Here is a 12,992-nt window from a genome sequence, read left to right as displayed (position 1 = left end):
TGCAGGTCAAAAACCCAAGAAATAGGGTAATGCAGGGTTTTCTGGGGACTTCTGCGCCTGTGTGAGACAATTTGTGCCTGTGTTAAGCATTTTGCGCTTGTGTCAAGGACAATCTGCACCTATGTCAAGCATTCTATGCCTATGTCAAGCATTTTGTGCCTGTGTAGGGCCAGAAACATAGGTAAAAGGCAGTGTTTTTCACTTGAAAATTATTCTGTTTCGCATGTTGTTTCTGCTTTTTGGTTTTTTTGGTACTGATTCTTTGTGCAACACCTTGGCATATGCATGATAAAGACAACAAATGAAACTACTAACACATTTTATGTAGGTTCGATAGTCAAAGACTAAATATATCAAACTTCTGACTTGGGTTTTGCAGGTCGCCTTTGGACTACAACTAAACTTTGTATTTGTAATTAATTTTTAGGCACCTAGTATGATTTCTAAATAGGATGGAATGAATGTATGTTTTCTTTGATTGTTGAGTGTGACATTGGAGTAGGAGGGTATGCTCTCATCCTTCTTAGGGTGATAAAAAATCCAGATCTTTGATACCATGCTCATGATTTTGATTGTGTGTCACCTTTAGAGGGCCTGCCTTCTCGACCATTTGCTTTTGCAAGCAAGTGACAATCGTGAGAAGGGAATGACCCAAAGTGAGTATGGCTAGAATACCTTGGCATTATAACTCACTATAAACAAATACCTGATGGGCAAAAGCTTTGAAGGAAGGGCTACGTGGGAATTGTAGTTACTTGGGAAGTGATGACCCTTGAACACTTTCTCATATCAACATCTAAGTAGGACCTTACGGTCTAAATCGTGCTTGCATGACTACATTTGTTTGGTATCTTGGTGGGCTTAATGTCTCAATCACACTTGCATCACACTAAGGAGTAACGCTTAACAGAAATCCTTACTAAACACCTTGTATTTAGAGGCCAAAAATCCTTCTAGTTGCTTGAGAAGGACAAGTTCGGATACTTGGAAGAGATACTAAGTTCGCCATGGGGAGATTTCCATGGGGACTGATGCTTGGTTGCCCTGAGAAGTGAGTGTCATGGATGGGAGCCCGTGGGGTCAAGCATCTATGTATTCTCCTTGAATCTCATAACGAGTCTACCTCTCAAGTACCTAATGTCCTTGCCTACCATAAGAAATGTGTGAATGAGCATGACTGTCTTGAGTCTAAGTTGAAGTATCTTGTCTTCTTTGCTTGTCAAAAGTTGAATTGTGTCTCATTTCAAAAACAAGACAAATTGATTCAAAACAAGGTTAAACACAAAAGTATTTCATCCAACAAAGTTCAAAACAACTTCAAACATGGTTGTCAAACATTTTTCAAAATCTTGTCTCAACATTCATGTCACTTAGATTTAGGTTCATCTTAGGTTTACATTTTGCAAATTCATTTTCAACTACCAAGGTTAGGTTTCACCTAGGTCATACTCCTTTGCATATCAATAAGGGTCAGCCATTTGCATGTGTCCTCTTGCATTAGAGTAATACCATTGTCATACATTCATATTTCCATACCCTAGGTCTCTTCATTAAGTTTAGGTCATTATCATATCATATTAGGTTTACTTGCATAGTAATTTTCCCTTAGCATATAGTGTCCAAACTAGGTTTTGTCATACTTGAGTAATCCAGATCTTTGAATAAACCCTAAGTCATTGTTAAGAAGTCTAGACCTTATCAAACCTTTTCTCTTTTTGTCATTATTGTCATTTGGTCAAACCTAGCTTAGTATCCAAGCATATAGGGGAGACATTGTCATTTTGTCCTTTTGTCACTTGGTCCTTTTGTCCTTTGAGGTCTAGACATCATTTCAATTTCCTAAGGGTCTCTTTTAGATTTGCATTCCAAAAGTTTGTCAAAATCTGGAAAAACAACCAAAAACATAGGTTGCATTCTTGCCATAGATTGCATTCTCATTTATTTAGTTTGCATTTAGTTGCATATCATATATTGTCCTTGAAAATTTCCAAAATATTGCATTCGCATAAGTGACATGCCTGTTGAAACAAGATCAAAATCTAAAAAGATGGGTGAACCAACGTATCAACCCATTGACAACATATTAAATTCACAAATTCAAACTAGTCAAACAGTACAAATTGAAGGTTCATCAAACACATCACTACCACCATATGGAATGGTTCAACTTGGACCACCTCCATTATATGAACCAGTGTTTGTACCTATGAAACCAGGACATGGGAGTGTTCCACCAACTCCAAGAGGAAATGCACCTTTCGATTGGAATCAACCAAACTTGCAACATGAAATTCAAACGTTACATGAGGAACAAACTCTTTCACAAGGATTTGGTTTAGATCAAGGTATTCAACAAGAAACGAATCCAAATGTCCAACCAGATTCTTCATCAATTTTGATGCTTCTGATGATGTTGACATGTTCCTTCAAGATCCAAAGTTGACAAAAAAGATGGATAAATTCTTGAACAAGGTCTTTAAGATGTTCCCACAAAAATATCTTAACATGATGAGTAATGTGATCTCCTCAAGTGAGCATATCAATGTGCAAAAACAACAAGGCAGTGAGCTGTTAAGTTTCTCTTTGCATCCAAATGAAGAAAATATGCAACAAGAAACTCAACCTACCTTGATGAGTAAACGTACTTCAAAGGCATTGACAGTGACTATTCCTCAAAAGTCACCATTTGAGACAATAAATAATCCATTATTCAACACAACACTTGTAACACAAGATCAAATGAAGACCACACAAATATTGACAACTATCCCTCAACAAGAAGTGGTTCCTTACATGCATAAAATTGGATCAAAATCTAAGATGCAAGAAAGCTTCACGACTGGAATGCCTGATATCACCAATGTCCAAAACAATTCCACGATGCAACAAAGTTCTTATGTCTCGTTAAGCTCAATATATTTGCCAAACACTATTGTGACAGATCCTTCGATAATGGCGACACAAAGAGCTACGGATAGTGGTTTGCACCAACAACAATTGTTGCAACAATTGAGTAATACACAAATGGTACAATCGAATGTGCAAACAAGCAATGTACAACAACAACAATGTCGCATTCGACAACAAATTGCAGCGCCTTCTGCCCCATTACAAGTTAATGCAAACTTGAAATCATCACAATGGATTGGACAAACAACACAACAAGTTAATGCAAGTGCCATACCCCATCTTAAGGAGAAACAACAAAAACCACCCAAACAAAGTTTTTTGCGAATGATGGGATTTACACCGCGACAACAATTGGAACAAAGTCAGCAAATTCTAATTCGTCAGCATTGACAACAACATGTGCCTCAATATGTGCCAAAACAAACAAGCTATCATACTTCACAACCGCAATTGGTGCCTGTGCAATATCAACAACACCCTCAATTGCAATATCACCCTAGGCTACAAGAAGCATAGCAACAAGGTCAATATCAGGGCATGGCACAACCACAACAACAAGGGATGTACCAAGAACATTATATGTTGGAGACACCAAAAATGGCTATTTCAGAGCATCAACAATTGATCGAAAACACGATGTATCGACAAAGAGTACCCATTGGGATTAATGATGGACCTCCAAAATCTGATACAATTGCGCAACAGCTTGAGAAGTTGCAATAACAAGTTGACGCATTAGAAACTAAAGCAACAAAGAAGTTGTATACAGATCAAGATTTATGTCCTAATCCATTTCACAAGAGCTTATACATGCCTCCATTCCCTAAGCATTTTGAAGCACCTAATTTTGAGAAATATAAAGGGAATGGCAATCCAAAAGATCACATTTGAGCATTTTTCGTGGCATGTACTAAAGTGAGTTACGAGGAAACATATTTAATGCGATTATTTGCACGAAGTCTCACGGGACAAGCCATGGATTGGTATTCGCATCTGCCAGGATACATAAAGACTTGGTCGGAACTGGCTCAAAAGTTTATATCTCACTTCGCATTCAACATCAATAGTGACGTGACTATGTCAGATTTATGTAATACCAAGCAAAAGCAAGGTGAACCATTAGTGACTTTCTTGCAATGATGGTGAAGCTTGTATAGTCATTCTTCCCTAGATATACCTAAAGAACAACAAGTGAACTTGTTTATCCAAAATTTGGTCCCAGAAATGATGTATGAACTCAAATTGAAAAGTCCCAGTACTATAGAGAAACTCATTAAGAAAGGGATGAACATTGAAACTGCTCTTGTAGCCAAGGGAATCATTAAGCTTAACAAAGACAGTGACAAAACAAACAATTCGAGGGACATAAATAGATTTTGGTATAAAAACAAGAATGTCACTAATGATGGAGTTGTTGATGCAAGAGCGGTGAATACAAATCAACCCCCATTCACAATCAAGAAATTGAGTGTTCCTAATATGTCAACTATGGAACAAAATCAAACACCAGCGAGCAATGTTACTTAACAGCCGCAATACCAACAACATCTTCAACAATATAATCAACAACAAGGTCAGCAACAAAACTAGCAACGCAAGCCTTTCCGATCGAGGGATGGGCCTCCTCAACAATTTACACCATTGGGAGATCCTATTGAGTCAGTAATGAAACAATTAATACAAGCAAAATTTATTAAGCTACCAGATACCAAGGCAGAACCAGTGGTAAAACTGCATTGGTGGAATGATAATGCATACTATGAGTAGCATCGGTCAAAACGACATAGAACCACGTCATGTTTTCAATTAAAACATATGATTCAAGACTTGTTAGAGCAAGGAGTAATTGAGGTAGATCCACCCAACGCGACCTCTAACACTGATCATACCATTTTCAAAACTCCTTTGCTTGATCATGACAAGGGTAAAGCGTCTTCTTCAAACTCTACCCAAACAGCAAATTATGCAAATACTGGTTATAACAATGTCATCAATTGTTTTCGTGCATCAAATGAGTATGTTTCCACCCTAAGAATAAAGGGACAAGATCCTTCTTGTGTAGTCACCACTCGTCGATCCAAAATAGTCCTGAAAGGAGCTCCTGCAGCTCCTCCTAAACCAACTCCTGCAAGTCAGTATAATCTCTTGGATCATCTAGGAAAGACACCTGCACAAATATCAATCCTTGAGTTGCTGAAAATGTCCCCCATGCATCATGCAGTCCTAGATAAAGCTTTAATTGAGTCCACTATCCCGACAGACATTGATGTTGACCAGTTTCAAGCCTGAATTGGACATCTAGCTATTTCCCAAAATGTCGCATTGTCATCCATTCTAGCATCTATTGCATAAAGGTGTCGCTTTTAAATGGACTGAGCAATGTCAGTCAGCCTTTCAAGCTCTCAAGGACTATTTGTGGTCACCACCTATTCTAATGCCTCCTATAGAAAGAAAGCCATTTATATTGTATATTTCTGCAACTAAAACGGCACTAGGAGTTCTCTTGGCCCAATAGGATGAGAACGGCAAAGAGTGAGCTATTTATTATATCAGCCGGACACTAGTAGGCTATGAGCTGAATTATTCAACTATTGAAAGGGCATGCTTAGCAGTGGTCTTTGCAACACAGAAACTCTGACACTATATGTTAAATCATCAAACATTGCTGGTTGCAAAAATTGATCCCCTAAAATACTTGCTTAGTAGAGCAGCTTTGACGAGTCACCTAGCAAAGTGGGCTATGATCCTCAGTGAATTTGATATTGAGTATATGGAGCGAAAGGCGATAAAAGGACAAGTCATAGCAGATCAACTTGCAGAGGCTCCTATTTATGATGATCATCCCATGTTGACTGATTTTCTAGATGAATCAGTCTTTGCTCTCACATCTTCTAATGAATGGAAGTTATACTTTGATGGATCCCATACCAAGTTCGGGTCTGGAGCAGGCATCTTGTTTGTCACCCCTGAAGGTGATGCTATTCCCAAGTCCTACAGAATAACTTTTCATTGTACCAATAACATTGTAGAGTATGAAGCACTGGTCACAGGACTCTGAGTAGCAGTCCACTAGAATATCACACATTTGCAAGTCTATGGAGATTCTCAATTAGTCATCCGACAAGTGAATGATGACTACGAAACAAAAGATGAAAAGCTTATTCCCTATAAGCATATGGTAGATTTCTTCACGACAAAATTCATGGCTATCGATTTCAATCAAGTCCCAAGAATGCAAAACAAGTCGACAGATGCGATGGCTATGATCGCTTCCATGTTAAATATGCCAAACAATATGGACAAATGTGAATTTTTGGTTGAACAGTTGCTTGTCCCTTCTTTTGACATTCCGACAACAGATGTGATGTGCGTTCTTGTTGGTCCCAACTCCCCGTGGTACAATGATGTATATCAATATTTGAAATCCCAAACCTTACTACCTAACCTTTCCACTAACCAACGCTGAGCCTTCATTCGACAGACGGCCAAATATGTCATCATTGCCGACACCCTTTACCGTCGTTCCTTTGACCATACCCTCCTCAGGTGTTTGGATTCTGACGAAGCACAAACGGCTTTACACGAGGTTCATGGCGGTATATGTGGGGGCCATTTCAATGGTCTGAGCTTAGCCAAAAAGTTGATTTGTGCTGGCTATTATTGGCCCACTCTGGAAAAAGATGTTCACGATTTTGTTAAGAAGTGCTACAAATGCCAGATCCATGGAAACTATATTCATGCACTAGCCCAAGAGCTTCATTCTGTCATATCTCCGTGGCCCTTTTCTCAATGGGGATTGGATCTTATTGGCAAGATTCACCCGACATCTGCAAATGGAGACAAGTTTATCGTTACAGCCATAGATTATTTTACAAAATGGATCGAGGCTATCCCCATGACCTATATCACTGGTGTGCAAATTTCAAAATTCCTATTGAATTATATCATATACAGATATGGGGTTCCCCTTTCCATAGTCACAGATAATGGTCATCCCTTCAAGAATAAAGATGTCAAGGAACTCTATGAAAAGTTTCATATCCAACACCGTTTCTCTAGTCCATACTATCCACAGGGTAATGGTCAAGTCGAAGCATCAAATAAAACCATTATCAAGATCCTGAAAAAGGTTGTCAATGACGCTGGTCGAGATTGGCATGTACAGTTGAATCCAACACTATGGGCCTATCGCACTTCTATCCGTACACCTACTGGCGCAACACCGTATTCCTTGGTGTATGGTGTGGAAGCCATTTTACCCTTGGAAGTGGAGATTCCTTCCTTGCGTGTTTCCTTGCAACATCTGATTGATGATGAGACACATAAAGTCTCTCGGTTGCACCAGCTTGAAATGTTAGATGAGAAACGTCAGACAACCCTGACACATTTACAAGCATATCAAAATCGTCTCCGTCGCTCTTATAATAAGAAGGTCAAAGGGCAACACTTCGAAGTGGGAGATCTGGTTTTAAAAGCAAACCCCAAGAATGCACAATCTACTGACATCATCAAAGGCAAGTTTGAACCTAATTGGGTTGGGCCTTTCATAGTGACTGCAACATATGGCTCGGGGGCATATCAGCTGGCCACTCCAGAAGGTGAACCTTTGTCTGATCCTGTCAATAGCATGCACCTTCGCAAGTACTGGGCATAATCTTCTATCAGCACTTCTTCAAGTATGATCCTGAAAAAATACAAAAAAATCAAAAAGCAAAAAAAAAATACCAAAAAATAAAAAAGCAAAAAAAAATACAAAAAAATCAAAAAGCATAAAAATACAAAAAAATCAAAAAGCAAAAAAAAAAATACAAAAAAAAAAAGGTGAAAAAGCAAAAGAGAAAAAGAGCAAAAAAGTAAAGAAAAATGATTCGCCCTCTAGTGAAAACCTGGCAAACAGGCGCTTTGGGCAAGTACCATGGTGAAAACCTGGCAATTAGGCGCCATGTGTAATGAGATCATTGCTCCGTCATCTGTCATGACCTCTAGCTATGCTTTCTCTCAGTCGGTTTATCATGTCTATCTTTGTCTTGACCCAATGTTCTGTTCCAGGCTTGTGATTGGTCAACATCATTGTCTTGCATACTCTAGTTACTTGTACATATTTCTTTCAAATGTGCATTGGGTACGTTCCCCTTGTCATGATCAATCACTAAAATAATTCAAAAAAATTTAAAAATGTCCTAAAATAATTCAAAAAAATTGAAAAATGTCCTGAAATAAATCAAAAAAATTGAAAAATGTCCTGAAATAAATCAAAAAAATTAAAAAATGTCCTAAAATAAATCAAAAAAATTGAAAAAATGTCCTGAAATAAATAAAAAATATTGAAAAATGTCCTGAAATAAATCAAAAAAATTGAAAAATGTCCTAAAATAAATCAAAAAAATTGAAAAATGTCTTGAAATAATCCAAAAAAACTTGAAAAATGTCCTAAAATAATCCAAGAAAAAAATTGAAAAATGTCCTAAAATAAATCCAAAAAAAAAAATTGAAAATGTCCTGAACAAAATCCCTAAAAAGTGAAATAAAGTCCTGAAAAAAAATGAACACAAAAAAAATTGTAAAAACTTGAAAAGCAAAACAAAAAAAAATAAATATCCCTTTTGTGCATAAGACAGATCACTGAGCATCCCTCCAACGACACGCAATCACGCATTAACAAATGAACCTTTTCAATCAAACCAGACATTCAAACTGATCGGACTTGTCATATCAATTAACCGCAAATTTATTTGTCCTTGTCACTAATATCATGGGTCTTATACAGGGTGTGGTATACTTGAAACAAGACTATGTCCTGTCTTAGACGGGGTACCGCATGTCTTGAAACTAGATGGCATGATTGTCCTATCAACACTTTCAACTTTTGACAATGAAGATCAAGATGTTTGTTTGACTTGATGAAATTAGCGAGTCTTATCATTTATTGATTTATCTTCGATCATGTTCCTATGTTGCTCGATGATGTCACTGAGTGATTTAGCATGACCAGGATGGTTCATGGTCCCTTTCTTTTTTTGTTGTGATTGTTGTTTGTCTATGATGTGTCTGTCTTTTGCAAAAAAGGGTTGCATTTCAGCTCTGGCCTTCAATGCCATGATGCTACGCATCCATTTTGCTACATAAAATAAAGGTTCCCACCTACAAAGTGCATTACTTAAAGCAAGTTTTTCTTCGTCTCTAACTGTCCTCCATCTCATTTTCTTCTTACTAACATTTCTTCTGTCCATTTGGATAGTCAGTTTGGTCTAGTGCTCCGATCTCCAAAAACATAAGTTGCATCTTGTATCCATTTGGTTAGTACATTTGCATTATATCAAACATCACATCAAGCATCATATCAAGCATTTTATCCATTTCATATTATCCATGCATCAAAAACACATAAAAAATGCATCCATACATGTTCCATAATGGTTCATAAATAGTGCATAAGTCATCCATACATGGAAATAACTATCAGTCATAACACATTGCATCCCATCATATCAATGCATATCATATCATATGTCATAATAATATCAGAGTACAAAATTGGACTGTCTGTCCTAAGTATGGCCTGCAGGTTGACTACATAATGTCAAACTACATTTGTCTCTGTCCTAAGGAGCATGTGCCTCTATCACTGGGTGCTCCCTCTGTCCTCCTCATCCCTGTCATGTCTCATGGATGATGTCCCTCCTGGTCCTGGCTATGGTGGTCTCATAGGTCCACTCACCCCTATGCTGCTCAATGACCTCTGAGAGCGTGCTCTGCTCTTTGTCCTTGATCGTGCCCGATATGAAGATGCTCTCTGCTCTGGTGGAACTGCACTCTCATATAGTGTCCTCCAATGGTGTATCTCCTATCCGGTCTCTACCAACATCTGTGCCATCTCCCGTGCACTGGCGTCCCTAATCAACCCAATATACTTAGTGACTCTCTGTTCTTCTTGTTGTGCCTGAGCTATCATTGTATCTCAAGCCGCTATAAGTCTGGCTATCTCCACTCTGAACTGATCCTACTCCATCCTCAAGATGGCATTCTATCTCTCTAATGTCACAATGTGATCATGCTGACTCGCTATGGTAGCCCTAAACATCTCCATCTCCTCTATCCTAGCTACCTCTGACTCTATGGGTATATCCTGCAATGACTCTTGATCGGCTGCACCTGGCTCATAATCATCATCCCCATCCTCATCTCCATCCTTGTCATCCCCCTCATCCTCATCCCCACCCTCATCCTCTTCGTCCTCATCATCTCCCTCCTCCTCTCCTGCGAGTGGGAAGTCCTCCTATCTCCTCGGTACCGGAATATCAGGATTTGTCAATGGCACTGGCCATCGTCATGCAAACCATCATTCATACTCCTCTGTCATCCCGGTGTCCACCATATCTGATCTCCAATCCCACTATCTCTACTATAGCTGTGTGAAGTCAACATATGCTATGTGTGGCTGAATCATACTCCCCCACTGACTCGTCTCTCTTTAAGATCGGGCAAAGTGTGCATTCCTCCTAGGTACATCCTGTCTCTCTCCAAACTGTTGGCTGACTCTCTCTAGCAGGTACATCTCAATCACTCTCTAGTGATTGACTGGTCGCCCAATCAGGTACCTCTCCTGTCCACAATACGGTAGCTCATCACTATCATCTGACCATCCAGGGCAATCACGATATGGCCTCCATGTGAACTCTCTCAGTCTGTCTAGCTCGTGTCGCCAATACAATATGTATCCAAACAGACCTTGTCTCAGTGCTCCCCCATAGCAATACACATATGGTCGGTGTGGTAATACTTGTCTCTCTGCAATCGATTGACATATGGCTATGTGCTCAAATGCCCATACCTATAACAATGTGACTCCACAGCTCAAAGTTTGCACTCCCTGATATGCTATTTGATGCAACTGAAAATATAGCATAGCCAGTACACATGGTCCCCATGCATACACTGTCCCCTCTGTCGCCATCTGCTCTAGCACTCCTCCCCATCCAATCGGGAATCCATGTCCTTGTCTGTCCCCTACTAGTAGGCATGCTATCACTACTGCTATCACCACATATCATCGATCATACTCTGATGACATAGTCTCCCAGCCGATCTCCCTCTCTATGATATCCAGATCATCTACGTCACACTCAAATAATCTACACAAAGCATCTCTCCCTGTCACTGGGTCATACTCTACCATCTCTCCATGAATCGGAATGAGGAGGATACGCCATACATCCTTTAGTGTCATCATCGCCTCTCGAGTCACCAAATGGAATGAGGAGGTCTCTAAATGCCATCGCTCTGCTAATGCAGTAAGCAATCCTGTGTTTTCCCTAATCTTGGGCATGAATGTGATATAGTATATCCCAAGTCTTGCTAATGTATCTCTGTCTGTGCTCCTAAGTCTATGTCGTAACATGAAGCAGTCTGGTCGATTCTCCCACATGATCAATGGATACTATCGACTCTGCATCACAATTGGGGCACATTTTGTTAGTTTTAGGGTTTTCTCCTACGGGCTGCATTTCCTTGTTTCATGTCCATATCAGGGTGTTTTTCATCTATTTTGACCTATCCTATTCTTATCCCCCCTTTTCGGATCATTTGCATGTTGTTTTTGACCAAAATTGAGTTCTTAGGGCACAACTGCACTTGTGTTCTGCATCCTACACCTGTGTAGCATAACCTGCACCTGTGTACCCTTACACAAGTGTAGAAGACCATACACAACCACAAAATTTGCCCTACACAAGCGTAGGAGTCAGTTTCTGCATTCCCTGTGGGCCTTGCAATGTCCTGCAAGCGTTCAAAATTCATAAAATTGAAAACATGGGTTTTTGAGATACATACCACTGCTCTCGCATCATCCGGTCATCTGTATGTGCGTACACATTCTCTGAGGTTATCTGCCATTGGAATGTTTGCCATCTCTCTGCAAATGTCCTTTTCCAGAGCAACAAATCCTCCACTTTGGCTAGTGCAAATGAGCTCTTTTCACTCTCTTTGTCTCATTTATAGATCTTTGTTAGTGCATAGATGGACATGCACTCTCCCCATCTTATGCTGGTCGCGGTCTTTTGCATCTTTAATTGCTTGTCCTTTCTGCATCCGATCCCCAATTTTTAGTCTGTTTGCTCCTATCATATTCTATCACTATTATCGATCAATTGGCCTCTTTTCTGCATGTTGCCGGTCAATTCCTCGAGGGGGCATGCATATGTCATTGTCAACGTTTGGGGAATTTTCATTATTGTTCTTTGAAACAACGCTTAAAATCGCATTGTCTCAAAGAGGGGCAAAATGTAGACACCTAAAAATGGTCAACGCTTGCGGAATCGTACTTCAACATTGGTGCATTGCCTTATTTTAGGTTTTTGTGTCGCATTAACATTTCTCCTACGATTCGCACTTGGTCTTTATCATTTGCGAGCATCAAGTCCTTCTTCTGCATTCCTCATTTGTCTCGCTTTCGAATTTCATCTTGTCGATAACAATATTTGTCATGATTTCGGTCAATCTTATCCTGTTGCATCTATGTGTGTATTCATTTGTCATCATTTTGGACATCGTCAATCCTAATTAGGGTTTTGTCCTCTTATCAATCTTGTTATCATGCAATCGATTTGTCATTGATCCTTGTCCTTTGATCAATTTGTCATCAATCTTGTCATCTTGCGATCGATTTGTCATCGATCGTGGTCATTTTCAATCTTATCATTTTGCAATCTATTTTGTCATCGATCTTTGTCCTTGTCAATTTTGTCATTTTTGCAATCAATTTGTCATCAATCATCGTCTTTCTCAATTGTGTCAATTTGGATCAATTAGTCATTGTTCCTCGTCAATTGGCGCATTTATTAATCAAATCATTTGTCAGTATTGGTCTTTTGTCAATTCGGAATCATGATCAAATCGAATCAACATCAAGACCTAATTGTCATTCTTGTATTTTCTAATTCATCTTCTAGGGTTTCTTGATTTATTCATTTAACCTTGTTTGTCCTTTCTCCCTCTAGGTTAAATAGTTTATTTATCCTAAGTCTTCTTGTCACAATTAAATGTTTATTTAATTGGCTAACTAATTATTCCTCTTTTTGTGAATT

This window comes from Cryptomeria japonica, chromosome 9 (genome assembly GCF_030272615.1).
Source record: "Cryptomeria japonica chromosome 9, Sugi_1.0, whole genome shotgun sequence".
NCBI lineage: Eukaryota > Viridiplantae > Streptophyta > Pinopsida > Cupressales > Cupressaceae > Cryptomeria > Cryptomeria japonica.
Note: the sequence above shows the minus strand (reverse complement) of the source record.